At 40.9% G+C, this 24,146-nt stretch overlaps 2 long non-coding RNA genes across 2 annotated transcripts; one reads left to right on the plus strand and one right to left on the minus strand.

The window, feature by feature from the left end:
* Positions 1-1,920: 1,920 nt before the first annotated feature.
* Positions 1,921-15,203, minus strand: LOC130684240 (uncharacterized). Its single transcript, XR_008998430.1, has 3 exons — positions 15,141-15,203; positions 9,429-9,530; positions 1,921-2,227 (listed from the first exon to the last, which is right to left on the minus strand). It is a non-coding gene; the product is annotated as an uncharacterized LOC130684240 (long non-coding RNA).
* A 3,236-nt stretch (positions 15,204-18,439) lies between these two features.
* LOC118912579 (uncharacterized) lies at positions 18,440-23,996 on the plus strand. Its single transcript, XR_005024841.2, has 4 exons — positions 18,440-18,582; positions 19,947-20,138; positions 23,283-23,354; positions 23,692-23,996. It is a non-coding gene; the product is annotated as an uncharacterized LOC118912579 (long non-coding RNA).
* Positions 23,997-24,146: the final 150 nt, after the last annotated feature.

The raw sequence follows: 24,146 nt of genomic DNA on the forward strand, positions 1-24,146 counted from the left end.
ACTTATAGGTTTGGGACATTATTCTTTTGTCTTAATTATATTTTGGACAGTCCAAAGTGTCTTGGTGCTATGATAAGTGGGAGAATTACATTACTTAGCAGATCTTTATGCTTATGAATTTTTTTTATTGAAGTATAGTTGACATACAATATTATTATAGTTTCAGGTGTACAACAGAGATTCAACATTTATATATATATTGTGAAGTGATCTTGATAAATCTAGCTATCATCTTTCACCATATAAAGTTGTTTACATATTATTAGCTATATTCCTTATGCTGTATATTGTATCCACGTGTCTTATTTATTTTGCAACTGGAAGTTTGTAGCTTTTAGTCCCCTTCCCCTATTTGGCCCATCCCTCTCAATCCCCTCCTTTCTAGCAACCCCCAGGTTGTTCTTGTATCTGAGAGTCTGTTTCTGTTTTGTTTTGTTCCTTTGGTTTTTTAAAGATTCTACATATAAGTGAAATCATATGGTATTTGACTTTCTCTGACTTACTTCATTTAGCTTAGTGTCCCCTAGGTCCATGCATGTTGTTGCAAGATTTCATTCCTTTTTTATAGGACTGAATAATATTCTACTGGATCTATACTACATCTTCTTTATTCATTCAACTATTGATGGATACTTAGGGATGCTTGCATATCTTGGCTTTAGTAAATAAATATTTTTATAGCTTTGCAATTGAAAATATATTCTCAACCATGAAGCCTGCTTCAAGAACAAACTATTTGGTTCTGAGGATGTACAGTGAGTACAAATATTTCTTACATAAATGAGGAAAGATATATTTGAGCACCTAGAACTACTAACAGAAGATAGTAGAAGAGTAGACTAACAAATTTATCATTTTGTAGAGTTCTTGCCTATAGATTTATTAGTTTTAGGTTATTTATACCAATCTTTTTGAGGTATAACTTTAGCTTTCTTTCAGAGAAGAAAAGATTTTTGCATTTTCCAATCTGCTTGTTTGCCACATCAAAGGAAAAGTTGAGTTCAAGGTGAAGAAGCCCGTTGTTTATGTCTTTGTTCTGCAGAATCTGGGCCAGAGGCCGAGGCAGAATATAGGTAGAAAGGATCACCTTGCAGTTATTTTAGTAGTGTGGGCAACCCCCAGATGAACATGCAGGAAAGCTGCAAACCTTCGTGTGCATAAGTGACCCATGGTTCTCGCTAAATATGCATTTCCCTTCCTCGTCCCAGGACAGAGCCATCTGGTGAGATCAGGAATTTCTGGTTTACCAAGCACCTGGGCGTTTCCCAATGCTTGTAATCCTGACGCTACCCTGAGAACACTGGTTGCCATTGTCAGGGCTGGAACAGTAGCTGGTGAATGAAGTCAGGTGTGGTGAAGGTAGTGAGACTATGTTTCCTGCAGCCTGGGCCGGGTGGTGGAGAGGCATGGACAGCACCAAAGCTGTCATGTTTTATTCTCGGCCATTTCCCTTGCTTGCTCACCAGCTCCTCCCCCAAGTCCTCTCTCCACCCCATGTCCACTTCAGAGGAGACCCTATTTCTCTTTGTTCTTCTAGGATGATAACTGACATGAGCTTATAGTGAGGCTCTTTCAAAGAAGGTGTTTTTGCCATAATAGGGGAAATAAGTTCCTCATCAATGGCTCATCTGTGTTAGAGAGGAAGGTCAGTGTAGCAGGTAAAGCCAGGCTACCTGGGTTCAAATTCTGCCTCTGTCGTGTGCTCGCTGTGTGCCCTGAGACAGTCCCTTCATGCCTTAAGTTTGTCATCTTTGAAAAGGGAATAATAATGACATCTATGTCATGGAACTGTCATGAGAAGTGAATAAAAGAGTAAAACATATCAGATATAAAACAGAGCGATATGAAGGAAATGTCAAAGCTGTATAAATGTTTACTTATTATTTATTGCGTTTAAGCCAGTGGACCAGTTATCTTAGAACTAAAGACTTGTTATGAATCTTGAGAAAGGTTTTGCGTCTTGGATTTAGGGAAAGGAAGAGTTTTCCTTCCACTGACCTTCAGGAACCATTGGCTTCTCTCCATAAACACAAGTAAACACAAGAAGGCGTAGTAACCACCTAAAGAGGCTGCAGAGCTGTGACGACCAGAAGCAGGATGTCTGCGCGTGAAGCTGCGTCTCCTGCACCCCTGTGTAGATGTCCCCTCGGAGGTGTTTCGGAAGGTCCTCAGAAGACACTGCACGTGGTTTGGCAGCTGCTTCTAATAACATTATTGTTGATTAAATCTAGGAAGTGAAGCACACTGTCGTGTTATTGACAAAATTCTCCCAGCCTGACGGGCAAGCTCATACTTGTCGCCTGATCAGGGTCCCCACGGGTGGCTGACAGCTGTGATGTCATCTTAGCATCTGGCCCCAGAGCTTTTCTAGAAGAGAGAAATATCATTGTTTAAGGACATATCTTGCTAAGCTTGTTGGCGACATAAGGGCAGGACTTGAAGCAAAGTCTGGAAAGAGTTCAGGAAACAAAGAAATGGCTACCCCACTCTCCATCAGCCATGAACACGGATTTAGGGGAGCAGCCTGCAGAGTGGAGCGTACAGGAGGACAGGAGGGAAGAGGGAATGGGCCTGAGCCTGAGAATGGCAGAAGCTACTGAGAAATTCCTGTGATTGGATAAATTATGGGATTTTAAGGAGCAGCATGTCTAGTATTATCACGTTTTGCCTTATTTTGTTCTATCGTTGTTTCCAAGTTCCCACTGCCACTTGCTCATCATCTTGGTAAAGCCTGGGATGCCTGCACAGTTTTGGAGGGTGGCTTTGTGGTCAGTAAGGCTGGATCTGGAAGGAAGATGTGGCTAACTGGACACTGAGGCACAGGGGAGAGTTGTCAGCCACGCCCGCTGACAGGGCCTAGACAGACAGCTACGGGGCTGCTCTGAGGCAGGGGTGGGCAGGACCCCTTCCTTCCCAGTTAGAGATGACACACGCATGTGCAGAGAGAGGGTGAGCATGCCACATGTCGTGCAGCCCTTAAGCGCACCATGCGTATTGTTGTGAAAGCCTCACAAGCACCAGTCAGGGAGGGGCTGTTATTATGCTTTTATGTGGATGGGAAACCGAGGCACAGACAGGCTCTTTCACTTGTCCGAGAGTGCACAGCTCATAGCCGTCAGAACAAGGTGTGGCAGCAGGCCGCCAGCTGGAGATCGCAGTGTGACCCTCAACAGTGAGGCCGCAAGGCCTGGGGTGGAAGGATGTAGCTGGGTTGTGCGTGAAACATGAAAACTGGAAGCGCCTGGGATGCCTGAGAGTGGGAACTGAAACAGGTGTGAACAGGAGGCCCCGCTGGGGCTCAGAGCTGGTGGAGGCCATAGAGAGCCAGGGCCGCAGCCTGAGTTTCGCTCACAGCCAGGATCGCTCTGCCCACCCTGCCACCGTGTGTGTGAAGACCAGCTCCACCGAGAGCAGGTGGGGGCACAGGAGAAACGGGGCTGCTCCAGGGAAACTCAGAACTGGAAGAAAAATACTTCCTCTCACTACCACTTAACATTATTCTGACAAATGTAACAAGACCTAAAACAGAGAAAGATATGGGAGATTGGAAAGGATTAGAAAAAAGTAGAGAAAAATCATTGCTCTTTGCATGTAATATTTCAATCAACACATGACTGGGTATGAAATTAGAGAACACCTCATGGAGGGTTGTTTATTGGTGCTTCACAGGGCCCTTTGTGAAAAACATCTTTATAATTCATGTGGTAGAAATGATTAGAGTAAGCTGACTACAATTCTAATCACAGACAGAATGTAGGTTTATAAATTCTTTCACCCTCTTTATACAATTCCGAGTTTACCCCTTTGGGTACTGTTAGCTACAAATACAAGGACTTGACAAGTCAAAATACTGATGCCCAGAATGGAAGCACCACCAGCTAGTATTTCTGTCCCAGCGAACCTTTGTTCTGAGCACATACACTAGGTTTTGGTGGAAAAGAATAATTAAAAATTATTAAAAATATGCTTGTTACAGAAGATTGAAAGGGAAAGAGATATATAAAAATAATGTTTTTTAAAATGAAAATACTATTAGATTAAAACCTTTCTCTCTCTCTCTTTCACACACACACACACACACACACACACACACACACACACACACACATACACATGACATGGGATCCAAGAGGTGCTTTTGTGTGGAACAGAGAAGCCCTTCCTTCTGGCGGGCATGGTTTCAAGCCCAGATGCACCGACGATGGGAGAGGACTGTGGTCCCATTTCATCTCCCACTCATCTTCCCTAGGTACCTCACTTAGGGTACACCTGAGCCCCAACTGGGACTGTAGTGTGGCAGCAGTGCCTCCACAATTAGTGCCAACATATTGTGCCTACCCATTTGTGAGCAGCAGATTCTTGCAAAGAGAATTCATTAGCAACAACAATATAGTTAGGAATTACCTGAATAAGATCTATCCATAATCTATATGAAGAAAATTGCAAAAATTTGCTGATCAATATAAAATTAAATATCTCAAAGGCATCAACTATTCATGAAAATATTTACAGACTTTGCAAACTCCTGTGTTTGGAAAATACTGTGTTCTGCAACAGAGGGGGTATCCAAATGCTGTTTACTGGATCAGAAAACTCATTATTGACCACGACACAACCCATATATGTCCTTTTCAGCTCTCCAGCTTTATATAAACAGCTCTGGTTCTCAAATGGAGAATCCTTATAGGCAAAGAGGAAAGAAAGAAGAAAGCTAAAAGGCTGAGCTTTTATTACAAATAGATGAATCCTGCTCAGCTAACAAGATGGAACTAATATTAGCAGATGGGTCTAAACACCGTTGTTTATTTTCACCACTACTATTGCCATCACCGTCACCCTTCACCCTGCATGTCCCAGTTTTCTAATCTTGTTTCTTTGGGGGCTTTGACTAACCAGCCTGGCCATTCATTGCTGACCATCTATCTAAATGCTAGTCACATGAATTGTTCATGAATGTCTGTAATTCAGGCCACTTCTTCCTTCCTTCAACATGAAAAAACAAGTATATTGCACTTGGTTTTACCCGTTGGGGTTCCCTTTACCACCAGGGCCACCCCTGCCTGGGGCTGTAATATGGCAGACATCCACCTACAATCAGCTCCAACCCACTGTGCTGAGCCACTTGTGAGCCAGGAGCAGGTTCTGTTTTGTTTTCCCCACTTCATTAGTTGATCAAGATTAGGCCCCATGAGGTTATACATGTTAGTTAGGGAGAGACATGAATACAAAAGAAGTAGGTGCCGTAAGATCTGGGCCGTCTGGTCATATAGTTGATTGTATCTTTTGGGCCTTCTTAGACCGAATCTCAAATGTGTAATATCCATCACCTAATTAATTTTTCATGCTCTTACAAGTGAGACCAAGCTCTTAGGTCTTGGTGGGTTTTATAATATCCAGATCATGATGGAAAGACTCAGCTGCAGGATAAGGTCCTTCCTCAGGGAGACCCAGTGTGCCCTTCAGTTAGTGGCCACGGGGCTGTAGCTCACTCACATCTGCGAACCCGATGCGAAGCCACCCCTTCTGCATCACAATGCCTCTCAGCCTTCTGCTGCCCACGTCATGATAAAACACCACCCTGATGGCTGAACACCCATGTCAACTCTCAGAACACCATACCTGTTACCCATCACCACAGCAACCCGTAGGTCCAGGCACCTTAATTGCCCCCAGCCTCAATGCTCATTATAACTATGCCAAACCTTCACCTGGCCTCTGCCATTCTGGAATCACATCACCTCCAGTGCCAGTAGGAAGCTGTTGTAACATCTTGTACCCTAAAATCAACCTATAGACCATCACTACCAATTTTCTCAAAGTGCCATTGTCCCTGCACCGACACATTCCTCATTTCCTTAGTTCAGGTCAGGTCCTCTAGGCTCTCTGAAGGATCATAATCAGATGGTGGGTTCTACGAGCAAACATAACGAATGCTTAGAATATTCCCACTTGGCAAACTTTCTGACCCCCAACAGTCACCATTTCCACTTCATTTACTCTAGACTTTCTCCATGCCTGGATTCCAAGGACCATTCTCAGCAGCGTATCAGGACAGACTCCGAGTGCTTGTGCCAGATGTGAAATCCTTACTCACAGAAGAGTGCTCTCCTATCAAAAAAATTCTCCCTTGCTGAGTTTTATATTCTGTCTGCTTAGTTCAATGCCAGCTCCCAAATGTGATACAAATCCTGCTGGTGCAAATGGATCAGCATTTTTAATTCCTTTGGTGTATCAGCTATTTCCCTCCAGAGCAGAGACTGTATTTTCCCATCCAGCTGGGTTGAGATCTGTGACACTCCAGCTTATGCGTCACCTTGGCCAGGCTATGGTGTCATTCTAGCTGTTCTGTGAGGGTTTTTTAGATGTGATTGGTTAGTAGACTTTAAGTAAAGCAGACTGCTTAAAAAGTAGATGAGTGGGCCTCATCCAATCAATTGGAAGCCTTAGGAGCAAAGGCAGAGTTTCCCATAAGTAGAATGAATTCTGCTCAAGACTGTGACTTACAAACCCCGCCTGAATTTCTAGATTGCTGCTGTGGAATTTGGACTCCAGACATCAGCTCTCACTGAATTTGCAGCCTGGTGGCCTGCTCTGCGGATTTCAAACTTGTCAGCCCTCACCATTGCATGAGCCAATTCCTTAAAATAAATCTCTCTCTTGCTCTCTCTCTCTCTCACATACACACACACACACACACCCCACATACCATATTGAATGTATATGGGTCCTGTTGGCTCTGATTCTCTGGAGCACTCTGACTAGCACAAGCCTTAAACTTGATTACAGGCCTGAAGAAGGTGGGAAGAGTCGGGTAGACCTGGCACAGGCCGCTCACCTCCAGCAAGGAGTATTCGCCCTGAGGGCTTGTTTGCCAGGGCTCCTTCCCACTGTCTGGGCCTGGATTCCCCCACAGGCAGAGCCGAGGCCAGGTGGAGCCTCTCATCTGGGCTGTTTATGTAGGAAGCAACCCCAAGGAACAGGATGAAGGGCAAGGTGAAGAGCTTGGGGAGAGGGAAACCAGCACAGGAGGTGTGTGACTGAGTCTGTCACCAGCTGGGTGGCTGATGCACAGGGAGCTTATGAAACATCTTCCAGAAGTCTCTGGCCAGGGGATGAAATGGGCAAGTCTTTATCCATCAGCTCACACCCTCCCCTGCTGGAGACTGCTCCGCATCGTGCATACATGGGCACCAGAAAGCACCTTGGGACCTGCCACCTGGAGCTATTTGGGGGGTGAAGTAGTAAACTCAAACCTTCTCTTCTCTGACCATAACTAATCTCCTGCAATGCAATTCTCTTACCTCCTTTATTTTACCTTATTTTCGACTCCTAATCTTTGAATCCTACGTTTAGTCCCATGCACCGTGCCCTACTGGCTTTAAGTAGGTTTAATCCTGTCTCCACCACTTACTAGCTCTCTGGCCTTGGGGAACTTACTTAAACTTTCTAGGCCTCAGTTTTCCTGCTTATAAAATGGGATAATAACAGTACCAATTTTATGTAGTTGTTATAAACACGACAAGAGACAATGCATGTAAAACACTTAACAGTGGCTGGTACATAGGAACCAGTCAGTAAATGACAGCTGTGATTATTATGGTGATTATGAGACGATGATATTGTTTAGCTCAGGTACCACAGTTCATCGCTTCATCTACTCTCTTACCTCTTCACCCCTTTGACCAGTGTTTCGCTGGTGTAGACCAATAAATTTCAAACCTGAGTTTATAGCCTAATGAGACTGTTGGAGCAAAGTTAGGTAGCATTGCCAAAAAAGAGAAGATTATGGCTCGTATCTACCCATGGTCTCTCTCTTTGGCTGGAGTGACAGTGCTGTTTTTCACACAGTGGTTATCGCAAGGGTTTGCCATTTGCCACTGGCATCCAGCCTTATCTCACTTTTGTGCAGTAATGTCCTTATTTTTTAATGAAAATTGAAATCAAGATTTCTCAAAACCACCCTTGGCTCCTTGCTTATATACACAGATATGCGCATCTCTGTGCCTCTCTCCTTTGTTCCCTCGCATCCCAGAGGACACTTCGTACCACTGTCTAAAGAATCCAGCATTTCTTCTTCAGCAGATCAAAAACTTGCTGATACCTAGATGTGCCAGTGCACGTGTGAGACCCGCTTTAAAGGCCTCTGGGCCTTGACTGCCTGGCATTCCCCCTTTGCTCGGCCACCTTCTAGCTGTGTGGTGTTTGGGAGGCCATTTATTCAGACCCCGACCTCTACTAAAATGGAAACGAATGATACTTATCACACAGGGCGGTTGTAGGGATGAGTCTGTCTGTGAAGTGCCCGGAAAGGGCCTAGAATATACAAAGGGCTGTCGAAGAAATAGCTGTTACCCTCCTTGACGGAGGGCGTATGCCCACTGAGAGACTCGGCGGGAGGCAGAGCGAAGACAGAGATGCCCTCTCCCTGCCTTCGGTTCAGCACCTGTGCCGGGGGGACGAGGCCGAGGGGCGCCAGCAGATGGAGGCTCCGCCGGGCCCCTAGAGCAGGCGGGTGGCGGGGTTCAGTCCGACAGGCGGGGCTGTACCGGGCTGCCCAGCCGCGAAGCCCCCAGGTTTTCCAAGCCGGGTTCGTCCGTGTTCCTGCCGATTCTGCGCGTGTCTGTTGTTGGCTGGTGTCTATTTCCCTTGTCTGGGGCCAGGAATTTTAACAACCACAGTGACCACTTCTGCTTCCTGGGACTCCCTTTCCCTTGGGGACACCCCTCCCTGCTCCTACTGGAATGCTCGTCCCATTCCAGTTCCCCGATCTCTCTGCCAGCCTCTCTGTGCCTTTCCGGGATCGTCTTTCTCTCATTATTTTCTCTTGCTCTGACTGAGCTCATCAGTGTAAGTGGCGTCAAATACTTCGGTCTTAATGCAAATGGTTCCAGCTTCTCTGTGCCACCTAAGCCTTCAATCCTAAATTCCAGATGCAGTTTTTGGCTCCCTACTTATCACATGACCTGGATAAACTGACTACCGTCGTCACACCTGAGTCACTTCCGACCCCTGCTCTATCTGCGAGTGACCAAGGGCCCCCTGGATTCTCCCCTTTCCCTCTGCTCTCCTGCTGTTACCACTTCATTTACAGCCTCTCTTTTTCAGGCTGAACAACTGCAAGACATTCTAAAGATGCACTTTTAAAAATGCAAATCTGATATTGGTCCCCTGCTCGCCAACAGCGGGTCTCTGTTCCTCATGTCACACCAGGTAATTCTAGTGAAATTACTTCAATTCAACACTAATCCGCTCAAGGACCATTTGGGGGCCTTTCTATGAGGTATGAAGTACTAGAAATGCAAAGAGGCACATGAACGATCCTTATTCTTGGCTCAAAGTCTCATGGGAAAGAAAAACGCGATGCAGTAGGCATGTCCCTTGTTCCCCTTGGGATCTCCCCCAGGCTGCCCAGCTCCTGGTTGACTTACCAGAATGCAAAGAAACGACCTTCTTTCCTGCTCACTCAGACTGCCTCTTGCCACTTTCTTCTGCATCTCAGTCACCACACAGGTCTGGAGTTAAATTCAGTCCTGAATAAATTATTCAGAAGATGTGATTGTTATTTTCTGATATTTAACACATGCTAGCATTGAGTATAAGCAGAATCTGAATAAGAATAACTCCATATTGTGTGTGGAGGAGAATTGGGTATTTATACCTTGCATTTGTTTATATTGATTTTATCAGACTTCTAGCCTGTAACAGTGGGAGCATCTTTTTAAAAGACAATTTTCCCAGCAAAGGCAGCAGCTTCTTTATTGGAAAGATTATATTAAACAGGTAACATCCTAAGACTGTTGTTTAACTCTGTTTATTAATGAGATTCCACTAAGTCAAAGCTAAAACCTGAGTTTAACATTTAATACCCTTAATAAAATAAATAGAAGACAAACGGGTTTTTATTAAAATGTTCTCTTTCATACAAACGAAGAGGCAAAATAAACCCCAAAACCCTGTAACCTAACATCACGGTAGTGTTTGCTGGGAAGCATGCTCCTTAGGATCATCTACAGGTATTTGAAGAAGATGCCAAAATGCCTTGACTAGTTGACTTGTATGCTAGCTATTCAAAAAGGCAAGGCATTGGTGTCTATGTTTATTGGCTCTGCTTTTGATTTTTTGAAAACTTGTGAGATAAATCTAGACTTACACAAGAGTTGTGCAAATAGTACAGAGCATTCTCGTATATCCTGTACCCAGCTCTCCCTTACATTAACATTTTGCATAACTATAGAGCCATTATCAAAACTAAGAAAGTTGTCTTGGCACAATAATATTAACCGAAGTACAGAACCAGGGGAGGAGGGGGTCCCACCACTTTCTCCAGCAGTGCCCTTTGTCTGTTCCAGGATCCAGTACAAGATACTGATTTAATTGTCCTGTCGCTCAGTTCCTCCAATCTGTATCAGTTCCTTTATCTTTCATTGCTTAGCATTTTGGGGAATACCAGTTAATTATTTTGAAGAATGTCCTTCAATTTGTTTTTCTGATGTTTGCTCATGATCAGACTGAGGTTCTGCATTTTTCTGAAGGTGCCCACAGAATTCATATTCCCTTCTCAGGACATTCTATCAAAAGATACATAGAGCTGACGTGTGCATTATTGATGATGGGAACCTTGATTGCATGATTAAGGTGGTCTCTGACAGGATTCTCTGTTGTTAAGTCATAATTTTCCTTTTATAATTAATGTTTGGGGGACCCTCTTTAAGGCTATGCAAATAATTATGCTTCAACTTTAATTTACACATTTTAGCATCTGTGGGTGGATCTTGCCTGTGACAATTTCTGTGGTATTCTAAAGGTAATTTTCTATTTTGCACTTTCCCTCTACATTTATTAACTGGAGTTCATCTATAAAGAATAACTGTCTAATTATCCCCATCTATTTTCTTGTCTAATTGTTTCTACCAGCACAGACTTGTGATAGTTATTTTATTCTTTGGGTTAGAGTGCAGTGATGTGTCATTACTTGGTTGATCATATTGTTCTAACTTTGCCCACGGGGAGCTCTTTGCAATTGGCTGCCAGGCCTTTATGGTGCAACACCATCCCTTTTTCTGTTTTTGGCCATTCCCTTATTTCTGATGCTGTCAGATGCTCTAAGTTCACTTTGTGCTTTTACTACCCCAGACCTGCAAACAGAAGTTTTCAAGGATTTCTGGATCTTGCCATTGGAAATTTAGAAATCAAGATCTGGGTGCAGGCTGTGCACCCTGTTACTGGGGCATTAGAGGCTCCTGAGAAAAGAAACATACAAAAGAGACAAAACTGATGAAAGAAATTCCTACGATGATATTGATGAGAAGCCTCAGGATGTCAGCTGAGCTAAAGGCCTAGAGCACCACAAGGCCAGCGCGGGGCAGGAGGATGGGGATATTCAGGAGCAGTGCCTGCAGGACAGAAATGGAGCAGAACAACTGCTGCCCTGTCTGACCTCACTGACAGTCATGATCAGGTAGAAACTGGCATTGGTTTGATCTAAGTTTGTGAAGAAAGCTGGGTGGCAGGCAGAGAATTATGGACACAGGGTATGTAAGAGAGATAAAGATATTTTTTATAGTACAAAATCAATAAATAATATTCTAAATTTGGAAAATAACAGTTTCTGTATAAGCACATTATTTAGCAATGTGGTGACAAATGGCAGAATAAATGGTTTAAAAAGCTGAATGTAGGTGCTTTTAAGGAGAGAATTGAATTAGGGAAAAAGAACAAATTGTTGTATTTTTTAATCAGTGGACTGGATATTTACAAACTTTGTTATAAATAAAAAACTAAATTTAAAAAGGGGAAGAGAACACAGCCCAAAGGTTATAATAGAGAAAGATCATTGGAGCTGTTTCCTTTCCAGGCAAAATAATTTCAGAGAGACCCATATTAGTGATACAGTAGCAAAATTGTTCCAGTCCAGGACAAAAAAAAAAATCCTAAAAGACTGAGAAGAAATATAAAAATTAAGAGAGAATAAAACACAATTAAGTTTAAGGAAAAATACATAAAAACTGAGATCCAAGAATATTATACCCTTGTGTGAAGTTAATGGAAATTCAATTTCAAATACTTTCAAGTTCACAAACATGTACCTATTCTGAAAAAGGTTTTTTTAAAATATTTATTTCAAGTTAACTATGAAATTTCAGATTTGCAGAGAAGTTTTTTAACTTATTCAAAGTATCTACACACACACACACACACACACACACACACACACACACACACATGCACACACACACACACACACACACACACATTACTCCCTTGGGAGAAAGTATTTGCAAAAGATATATCTGCTAAAGGACTGTGGTCCAAAATATACAAAGAGCTCTTAAAATTCAACAATAAGAAAACAAACAAGCCAACTAAAAATTAGGCCAAAGAATTTAGAAGACCTCACCAAAGAAGATCTACAGTGGCAAATAGGTTTATGAAAAGACACTCCATACTATACGGAAAATCTTAACTAAAATAACAATGAGATACCACTGCGCACCTATTAGAATGATCAAAATTCAGAACACTGATGCCACCAAATGCTAGTGAGAATGTGGACCAACAGGAATTCTTGTTAATTGCTGGTGGGAATGCAAGATGATACAGCCACTTTGGAAGACAGTTTGACAGCTTCTTACCAAACTACTCTTACCATACGACTCAGCAGTTGTACACCTTTGTATTTATCCAAGGGGACTGAAAACATATTTCCATACAAAATATTCCATACAAAACATATTTCCTTGCAGACAGTTATTTACAGCAGCTTTATTCATAATTGCCAAAACCATGTCCTGCACTAGGTGAAGGGATAAATAAACTGTGTACACCCAGACAATGTAATATTATTTAGCACTAAAAAGAAATGAACTATCACATCATGAAAAGACATGGAAGAAACCTAAACATACATTACGAAGTGAAAGAAGCCAGTCTGAGAAGTCTACGTTTTGTACAAATCCAACCGTATGATGTTTTGGAAAAGGCAAAACTATGGAGACAATTAAGAGGTAAGCCGTTGTCGTGGATTGGGAGCGAAAAGGGATGACTAGGCAGAGCAGAGAGGATTTCTAGGCCAGTGAAATTACTCTGTATAATGCCATAATAATGAATGCATGTCATCATGCATGTGTCCACACCCAAACAATGTAAAACAGCGAGAGCAGACTCCAGTGTAAGCTGTGGACTCTGGGTGGTAATGAGGTGCTAATGTGTCATCAGTTGTCACAAACGTTCCACAAATGTGGGGAATGTTGACAATGGGTGATGCAATAATGGGGGGGAAGGCAGGCGGACTGTGAAAGATCTCTGTGCTTTCCTCTCTACAGTCGTGCTGCTGTAAGGCTGAACCTGCTCTAAAAAATAAAGCCATTTTTAAAAAAATGCTACACTTTAACATTTTTTTATACAGCCTGTAACTTAGAATACACCACAAAGTGTGTGAAAGTGAAGCACATATCCCTAATAGTTAATAAAAATGTGACAATTCTCCTGTCTGCTCAAAGGAAATATTTACAGGCAAATATGCCATCTTTGTAAATGATACCTGATAATTACATCAACTCTATATTTTATTTCTTAAGTAACAATGGCATTCGCTATCATTGTAAACTGGAAGTAAAACATGAAAATTTTTTTAAAGGTATGTTTTTTCCCCAACAATACGAACCCTAACCAAGTTCTAGCTGCCTAGTTTGCTGCACTTAGTTGGACCGGCAAATCGTGAATATTTCTTTGGAGATTTGGGAACAACTTCTTTGGAGATTTGATTATATTCTTTTATTTAGTTAGAGGTTTATTGGAATTTGTTAAAATTGGAGAATGTGTCCTCTCTACAAGATTGGAGAGTGAAAATAAAAAGGAGATTCTTAAATAACAAGTAGACGTGTGTATGCGTAGATATTTGCTCAATTTTAAGTTGTTAAGGTAATGCGTGAGATGTCCCAAGGGATTTTAAGTACTCAGAGAATGCAGGGCAATCCTGCCACGTTCTCTGCTTCCTCCCTTCCACTTCTCTAGCTGTTCAAAAACACACGCATGAACAGACAACAGGAACGGGTGGATTCCCCTCTTCGTCATCATCAAAACATCCGGAGATGTCACAAATTTGCTCCTTTTTCTTCTGAATTTCTGCGGATATCCGCAGGTTGGACAGTCGGCGTCTCCTCATTACAGTTTTGCGGGCTCCTGTTTTTTGGGCAGCTTTCTGTCCCCTTACGGTTTGGGTACCCAGCGTCCCCACGTTCTGCAGTACATTACTGTCACGTGGGAGGTTCTGTGGACGACTGTGCCTGACCTCCAAGCTCCACGATTCTGCTTTGGTGGACCTGGGGTGGGGCGCAGACATCAGTAGTTTTTTGTTCGGTTCTGTCTTAACTCTGCAGCTGACTGAGGTGCGCGGGCGAAACCGAGCCCCTGGTCTGGCCAGTGTTCCTCAGGCTTGACTGCTCCTCAGACTTACCTGGGGCACTTGTTAAACATACAGATTCCAGGCCACTCCCTCAAGAATCCGACTCCCTAAATCTGAGGTGGACCAAGTGAATCTGCCTTAACAAACATCCTGGGGCTGCTGCTAATTAGCCAAGTTTGAGACACACTGGGCCACCCAATAAAAATGCAAAACAAGCTAGACTGGCCTGTTTTTTGCTTTACCACCAAATTTCTTTAAACTCCTTATTACTGCCTCTTGTTGAAAAAAAATTGTTCCTTCTAAAATTCTCTACTGCTTCTATGTGTGTGCGCACCTGTGTATTTGGTTTAACTACCTATCATTCCCTCTCCAAGGCATTCGGGGCCGATCTGCAGTATTTATTTTATACACATGCATTCACAATCCACACAACATAAAAACAACGAATGGAACAGTGATAAAATACTTGTGTATATGCAATCATTCTAAATGTTAAAGCCACCTTTTTAAATGATGGTTTTCTTTGGGGAGCATTTCTTCCTTTATAATGAGACGCCACTTCCCTCAGCAATTCTGAATCACCATGTTGTATCCAAATGAATTTGGATTCTTAATGGGCATTCTCAGAGCCTGATGGTACTGTGTCTAGAATGCATATAAGCGAGTACATCTCCTTCAGTTTCCTTCCAGTCTTCCCCCAACACCTCACCCTCATCTGGGAGATAACATCACTGACCCGGAGTAGGGGGAGAGTTCCATTCTGCTGACCAGCCTCGTCAGGTGGCTCTGCCCAATGAGGCTCTGTGCAAAGCTGTCTCGTTAGACAGGATCTTTCACCTGGGGATCAGATTGCACCGCCCAAGTCCAGGTGGGTGGGGTAGTGATGACAGAACTACAGTGTTTTCATAGTTTAAGTATTATATGCAGCATGCTCATTTACACCATCTGTTACACACATTGGTGCTTCTGAAATCAGCTTGAAAATACACGTTTAGAAATACACATTTCACCTAGAAAGATCTCTTTGTAGCTTGTATTGGGAAATACCAAGTTGTTGCTCGAGACATAGCATGATTTCCATTTAGCAAACAGACAGAACAAACAAGAAAGAATAAAACAGTATCATCAACAATAACACAATAACACAAATGAGGTTTTCTTTCTTCTCCTTCTTTACTATACTCTTCCCTGAATTTTCAGCTTGGATATTTTTCACTTAGATAATCAAATCCTCTGCAATTAGATTTTTTTTTTTTTTTTTTTTACTTAGGCTCATGTTTGTTTTAATTCTTCTGTGAGAAAGTGAAATGTATCAAATTGATATATATTTTTTTCCTTTTTAACCTATATAACTGGAAATAGAATAAGATTGTCCAGGTCTGAAAACAAAACAAAACATACACAATAGACAATCGATGGTATACTTGGTTGTTTAAAAATTGACTCCCCAGAAAAAAATGAAAGTTTGAAAAACTCTCTGAGTTGAAACAGGTAACGATTGCCACGGTGTAAATACTTCCGCCGTGGCCGGTTCAGGCTACTGTCCAGCTGTCTCTGAAGATCTGTGCACAGTTGGCTCTGGAGAACCCAGACATGCAGCCTCAGCCCACCCCTGGCTGGAACGTTACTGACATTTGCTCTTTCATATCCATTACGACTTGATGAAGTGAAAGAAGAAACGCTGAAGTTAACGTCAGGATAAAGTTTGAGTCCTGGCCTGGATACTTGTTAGCCATGTGAACTCAGGCAAGGAACTTCATTCTCTCTGGTCCCGAGTCCTTCAATTTGTTCTTTAATTTGCTACCTTTGAGTGTTTTTCTATTTCTTAGCATGTTTCAGAACAAGTGAAACACGAGTCATGCTGATGCATGTACCCTTGATAGGATGGGATGAAAATGGCACTTAACTCCAATCTCATCATGAGAAAAACACCAGACAGATCTCAGTAGGACTCACAGTACCTGACTAATACTCCTTAAAACAGCCCAGGCCATCAAAGACAAGAGCAGTCTGAAAGGCTCTTAATGTCAAGAGGAAACTAAGATGTGCCTACTAATGTAATGTGGTATCCTTGATGGGATGCTGAAACAGAAAAAGAACATTAGGTAAACATAAGGAAATCTGAATAAAGTATGGACCTTAGTTAATAATAATATATCAGCTTTATTAATTGTGCCAAACTAATGTAAACTGTTATTAGCAGAGGCCTGGGAATATGAAGTGTATGGGAATTTTCTGTCCTATCTGCAATCTTTGTTAATCTGCAACTGTTCTAAAACATAAAAACAAAGCAATAACAACAGAAACAAGTATAAGCTTCCTCTTTGTGATAAATAGCTGAAAACAATTTCATATACTATGACCACTATCCTCTTATGTAGGTGAAAACTCCTAGTTTATTTAACTGTTCTTTGCATGATACAACTTAAAGTTCTGTCTCCATGATAGGGTTTCTGATCATTTCCTGCATAAACATTGGTCTTTCATGATGTTTTGTTTTTGACTGTACATTTCTCTGAAGATTATCCTTCTTTTGGACTCTTTTGTCTGGTTAATTCCTATTCTCTTTCAAGAACAACTAAAACAGTGCCTTGTCGCTATGACCAACCCTAGTAACATTGCTTTCTGTATCCACCATGTGCATGACTTCTGGCTTCTCTGCACTCACATGGTGTTTGTTACTTCATCAGGTTGTGTATTAATATTGTTCCTCATTTGTTTCTTTTATTACACTGTGAGAAGAGCCCACATTCGTAACCTGAAACCTAGAAAAGCACCAGACACATCGAGGGGGCATGTTATAAAGACATATCGGTTATAAAGTTGGGCCCACCTGGACTAGCTTTTCCTGCTCAGCCCTTCGGTCAGGCCCCGTTCATACATATTCCTGTGCCTCCCTTACTTCAGGTGGCCCCTGTCGTGCTTCAGCATATCTGAGTCCCATCTTCTTTCCAAGTCTCCATTCACAGGATACACTGATCCCCTTGGGAACCTCCGTTTCACTTACAGTTGGCAAGATGCCGTTAATTTGTCTCCCCTTGTGTTAATGTACTTTTAGTTTGTCTGAGCTCAGGACCCTGATCTTACTCTGTGCTTGTATTTCTCACAAGTCACCTAGCATTTGGCCAACTAAGACATGCTGATTGCCTTATTTTCTGATTATCCCGCTCTTCATTAAATGTTCTTTTGCTGAAGGCTGTAAACACTCAAATTTGATACCAATACTTAGCATGTGATTGTATACTTTATATACTCTTGTTCTGTTCTCTCCTTGAAACATATACATTCTGTCTGCTTAATGGCATTGTAAACATTTTTAGGGCATAACTGTTCTCCCCTATTCATTTTCTTTTTCTCACCTCCTTAGGCAGTGTGCTGGACAGATTAACAAATACTCATTAACACACTGTGGACTTGTTCTAGACTCATACTCTCTGAGGACCTATTTAGTCTAAATCCAAACTGTGAAAATTTAGGAATCTAAATCTGGGAGCTCTTGAGCTCATCATTTTCTAGATTCACTTTTCCTAAATTATCCCTCTGCAGGACTGTTTGTTACCAATTAATTGCAGAAGCACCTATAATTGCGATGTTAATTGGAGCCCAGTGGCTAATTAAGGCTATTTCAAAAAGGGAGTATGCTTTAAAGGGTGTACTTTCTCTTGTTTAATGTTAATCACTCTTAACCAGGAAAGGAATAAAGGAGACAACAGTTAACACAAATGTAAGTGTAGAGGTGTATTTTTAACATAGTTTAGCTTAAAAATATTAATGGGTTACTGTTTCTCTTTCACCATCCCATAATTATTTTATACAGTATATACCCTATCTGAAAGTTAACATATTTTACATACGTTAGTAATGAAAATAGACATATAGATGTGTAAAAAAGATTTATTTCCATTCTGTGTTTTATATCTTTGGCAAACTTTTACCACAAGACAACACAATTAACAGAATGTTTCTCTATCCACACAGGAGGAAGTGATTATTTGATCATGCAGAGAAGTTTCTGCTTCCCACTTCCTCTTTGTAATTTTCTTCCAGCATTTCAGAAATAGCAGTGGTTCACAGCAGCCATTGCAAATACCAGCAGTCTGATCCCACATCCTCACCCGCAGATGTCAGAGCAACGGCAGGACCCTTGGAGATGAGTTTCTTTGTTCAATTAAGCTTAGGTAAGAGTAAATTCCTCGGGGCATTTCATGCAGTACTGTATAGAATCTGATCAATAAGACACTTATTTTTGTTACATGCAAAACAAGCTGCTGGATTGTGGGGGAATTGGTTTTATTTTTATTTTTAAATTATAAATGGTTCCTTTGAGTATGTATCACATTTGCAGTAGAAATGGCAACATTCTACTTTGAATTGAAATTACATTTCAATCTCACCAACACGTCAGTTTATAAACCTCTTGATGAGTTTTGTGATTGTTACTTCAAAAAATACCAATAGTTTTCAGGGAAGATCAGCATTCAGTGGGCTTATTAGGCAAAAATACATTTGCACTATCATCAGGTTTAATCACAAAGATATAAGTGTTAACATGCTTATCTCAAAAAAGAACCATCATTGTAGAGAGTTTTTGTTATTAACTCATTCGGTTTATTTCAAATGTGCCATTTTCCTTACAGTTCCAAATATATGCCAATATATTAAAAGAGCTTATACAGCATTAGAAAAATGCAATGTTTGGCAGTTGTGAAAAGTGCTCAAGAGCATGACCAGGCAAATAACTCAGATTGAAATTATGTCCTCAAAATAGCAGGATTTTTAATGAAATGGTAATATTCAATTCAGCTCAGATATTTGTTGTTGCATTCATTGTCAGTAAGGACATATATTGGTACTCTGCTTTTGGGATGCAAGTTGGCCTTATATAACAAGAGTTATTAAATCCTGTATCTTTTGACCCAGAACTTCTACTTGTAGGATAATCCTAAATGAGGAACTGATCCAAATGATCATTGAGATTTCAAGAGATGATCCAGAAAAAGGTTTATCTATCCAGATAGTCTTTATGATAATAAAAAGTTGGAAACAACTGAATACTCAATAATAGGGAGTAGTTGAATCAGTTGTAATACGTTTATTTGAAGGAATTTAATATAGTCACTAACATATCTACATAGGACTTATCGTGACATAAGACAAAGGTTTTATATTATAAAGGTCAAAAATGCATGCTACAAAATTACATTTATCGCACAGTAGAACCATGTTTAAAATTCTACCCTCAGAAATTAGACTGGAAATTACACCCTGGAAGATTACTTTAAGATTATGGGTAGAGTTTTCCCACCTAATTTTCTGTCTTAACAAAGTTTAGGTAATGAATATGCATTCTTATGTTTAATAATCAATAGTTAATAATATGATTTTTAATATGTAAGATAAATAATTGACAGTAAAAGTCCATCTATCATAAAAAACACCTTTTGAACATTTAATTTTGAAGGCCACCAAAGAAAATAATATTTGAAGGAAATGTGAGGAAGTGAATAAAAGTCTGAAAAATTCATTATGTTCATTTCACCAGGATTTTAATCCTGACCACATCAGATGAAACACTTTAACTAATTTCGAAAAAATACAGTGGATCATAGCTCCACGAGGCAGAGATCCGGTCTGCTTCAGCTATGTATCAGCACCGTGGGCAGTGGTTAGAGTATAGAAGGTGGTAAACGATGGATCACCAACTGGTTTTCATTGGAAGGACAACAAGGAAAAGGTCAGTATGGTGGACATCTTTGGATTTGCCTGTTTAGCTACTGTCCCTCCTTTTTCTGTCAATAGCCTGCAGTTGTCTTTGGGCAATGACTTCCCCACTACTTTTTGCCTATGTGGTCTGACTTTATTTAGGTTTATGTGCAATGCCAGTGGGACTGTTTTGCTTGAACAACTGGAACAAGACATACCTAGCACTTCCAGCTATGGGTTGCTAAACCAGTAGAATGTAATCTGGGAGTTTCTGGTGGCATCTTTGCCTCCACACTGAGAAAATGGAATGACAGTGAAAACAACACTAAGAAAGGCAGAGCTGGAGATGGAAAGAGCCTCTGTCTGGCTGATGTCAATCGATCACTTGGCTTGAGCTGAGCCTGCGTCTAGGATGTCCGGGACTTTCCAATGATATGACCTAACCAATCCCTTTATCCTCAGTACTTCAGGTTTGTTTTTTTCTCTTAAGCCAGTGTGAGTTGGGTGTCTGTGCTGATTAGACAGAGTTCTAAGTTGTACAGAGATGTATGCTGAGATTTCTTTTCATAGGCCTGCCAACAGTTGATAATAATGGGAGAGGGTCATTTTATGTAAAATCAATGAGCATTCCATGCAATGGCCTTAAGAAATCATTGCCAGTAATCATCAGTGCCTGTGGGTTCCTTCCAATTTTAATAACCCTTACTCAGATAAACATCTGTGAATCTGATGGAACTGAAGGGGCTTTCCACTGCAATACACTGAACTTTTGGGACTCAAGATGTGTTGTATAGCTAACACTTCTTTTTTCTTGTTCACATGCTTCCATACTCCCATATTAAAATCACCCACCTTGTCTTATGCCTAGAGTTTCTGTTCTCCTCGGTCATATGTATTTAACACAAAGTGCCTTATGCATTCATCAAGGTGTACACCATTCCTACCCATCCACGAGTGGCCTGCTGTTTGATCTTTTAGAATAACCTGGGTCACCTGATAGAGATAATAACTCTATCAGTAAGTGGCTCTTCTGAGGCCTTGAATTTATTCATAAACATCACTTTCTGCAAGTTAGCTATGCACTAACATCTCTTCTGAAGTTTGTCACTGTACTTCCGTAATCATAGGAAGGCATGCTTTCTTGACATGCCTTATGCTAAAAACTAAAGAACTTCAAGGTCATGTGAGGCTTTAGATTTAAATATTTCTCTGTATGACCATAAATATGTGCTGTAAAACAGGATATGTAATAGTTACATATTTATTATAAATTCTTCACTTCTATAGGAGTCTTTGCACTAAAAATGCAATCATTGTCTATGCTTAATGTCTCTCTAACTTGTTAAGATAGTTAATAATAGCTACAGTGCCTCTTTTTACTGCATATTTTGAATAAGAAAGAGACCTGTATTTGTGTTCTTCTCCACAAAGTGTGCCTTTAAAAAAAATTTTGATTTCTGTTTTCTTTTTTTTCTGTTTATAGAAGGACTACTTTCTCTGCTCATCTCCCAGCAGAAGTAATGCCCATCACATGGAGCCTTAAACATTTGTTCAGTGAATAAGTCTCTTTGTGTATCTTTAGATAGATTTTACATGAGAGACCTTGGATTTGCAGTGATTCTGTCTGCTTTATTTGAAGTACAGTCTCTTTAATTTTTGATTGCACACCTTAGCAATTATAAGGTGTTAAACATTGGTACTTGCTATGGGCCAGACACTGGTCAAAGTGCTTTCAGTGTCTGTCACATTTATCCTCATACTAACCTATACTTTGGCAGCTCTTAGTATCCTCATGCTATAGATGAAAAGATGAAGCCGTGGAAAGGTTAAGTAACTTGCCTAATGGTGTATCGCTAATAAGTGGTGAAGCCAGGAGTTGAACCTGGATAGTCTTGCTGGGGAGTTTAAGCCCTTAAGAATTGAACTACACTATCACTCAATTATGCTGTTAATAAAATAAACAAAATACAGCAAACACACATAAAAATAAAATAGATCTCATCCTGAATAATCTGATGAGAGGAAATTGGAAGAGATAGATTTAGTTTCATTTAACTTGATTTTAAGGTAATCCATTTTATTATAATAAATTGTTTTCCTATTAAAGTACTTAGGTTTTAAGGAAATCTTTGTGTATAAGAAGCAAGTATGGGAGAAATACTACTGATAAGACCAGTTTGCAAACCAATGACTTAGAGTTGACTTTTGTACAAGTTTTTCTATTACTTTCAAGAATGAGAGACATTGTGAGAAGAACAACACGTAGCAGGCAGGCTTAAAGAAGTAGCATCCAGAAAATCAATTTTCTAGAACTGTGGGGAGTATTCTGAATTTTCTTAACTTAGTGGTGCTTTGCATCTCTTCAGCAGGCTTTTATGTGCTAATTTTTTCAGTATTACCAATTTAATTTTTGTAATGTGGTCTTTCCCATTTCAGTGGAGAATGTCAGAAAGTATGTAGGTATAATGACTTCATTAACTGGAAAGTGTATCCCCACTTTCAAGGACTGGGGAGCTTGAGCCTTTGAATTCTTTGAGCTACAAGTATAGTTAGATATACTCTTAGACAACTATGCTTGAACATATGCACAGATGGGATACACTTAGATTTACACAGATACACATAGGTAATTAGTCCTATTTCTATATTTGAATTCTTTTCTTTTCTCCCAAAATATCAAATATTAAGAGATCCAGTTACCATGATTTTATTTTCTTTTGAGTGGCTGTGCCTTTGGCCATAAAATAATGCAAGTTATCTTTTAGTTCTCGTCCCAGGGTCTTTTATTTCCCAAATCTTCCTGGCCAACTTCCCAACTTCCTGGAGTTCATGCACAATTTACGTTTGTACCCAGGGGCAGGAAAGGTTAATAAGGCCAAGAAGGAGGGGGTGTGTGGGAGTGCATAATAAGTGGGGAGGACTTCAGAGCATCAACCTGGGGGGATGGCCAAAGTTATGTTTTTATTTTTATCCCTATGTGCAGGAGGGAATTGCTCCTAGTGTCAGATAAGCAGAAGAAAATTTTTCATTCCTCCCTCCTCAGCCAAGGGGCATTGGCTGTACCTCTACTTCTCAGTTAAACATGAGGTAGGGATATAAGTAGCAAGAGCAGGAAGAGAAATTTCACATATAAAAATTTATAAGTTAGTTTAACAGCCATTTTACTTAACTATAGAATTACTCTTGCAAAAGACTCCAGATGTCCACAGCATTCTAGAACAGATGAAGAAGTATGGTCATCACACTTGTAAGTACGGTTTATTAGTCTCTGACTTATTGTTCATCAAGACAGACTTCTTATATGCGTAAGCATCATGTTTTGGTCCTTTTCAATATATTGTTATATATCTATCACCAAAATAGCAGGAGAGAGTGAGGAGGGTGTGGGACTCCGTGGCTGTTTGGGCTCGCTCTCCACGCTCTGAGGGGTGATGGGTGCAGGAGGGCTACCTTCTCTGGGTCTGTCATCTAAAAAAAGCTCTCATTGGACTGGTGGGGAGGCTTCACTGAAATATCTGTCACGGTTCCTGATTCTTAGCAGTGGTTCAATAAATACAAGTTTTGGTTTCCTCTCTATTCCCCAGAATAAGCAATTATCACTGGAAAACATGTACTCTCCTTTCCTAACTTCCATCACTGCCATTGTGTGCGGCTGAGAGCGGACACGCGGAGCTGTGCCGGGAGAAACGGGGCTGAAGTCTTCACCACAAGGGTCATTAGTTCAGTCAAACACTGAATTCAATGGAATACTGCACTTTTTTGGCTGGGATATGCATGTAATGGAATGGAGCGCTTTTAAAGAGAATTGTCTCAGATGGTAGTTGTTCTCCAAAAAAGATAAAAAAATACCCTAAGTAACAGAAAGAATGCAATAAGAAAATTACAACCCAGGTCTTACTGTCATGAGGCCTCTGGTAAGTTTCTTGTGACACCTAGAGGATCAATCACCGTGGACAATGACGGGGAGTGGACACTATGGTCCATAAAGTTGCTGCTGTGGAGTGGAGCTGAGATCTGGCAGTATGGCAACTCTTGGGCG

The sequence above is a fragment of the Manis pentadactyla genome, chromosome 6, assembly GCF_030020395.1.
Source record: "Manis pentadactyla isolate mManPen7 chromosome 6, mManPen7.hap1, whole genome shotgun sequence".
NCBI classification, from domain to species: domain Eukaryota; kingdom Metazoa; phylum Chordata; class Mammalia; order Pholidota; family Manidae; genus Manis; species Manis pentadactyla.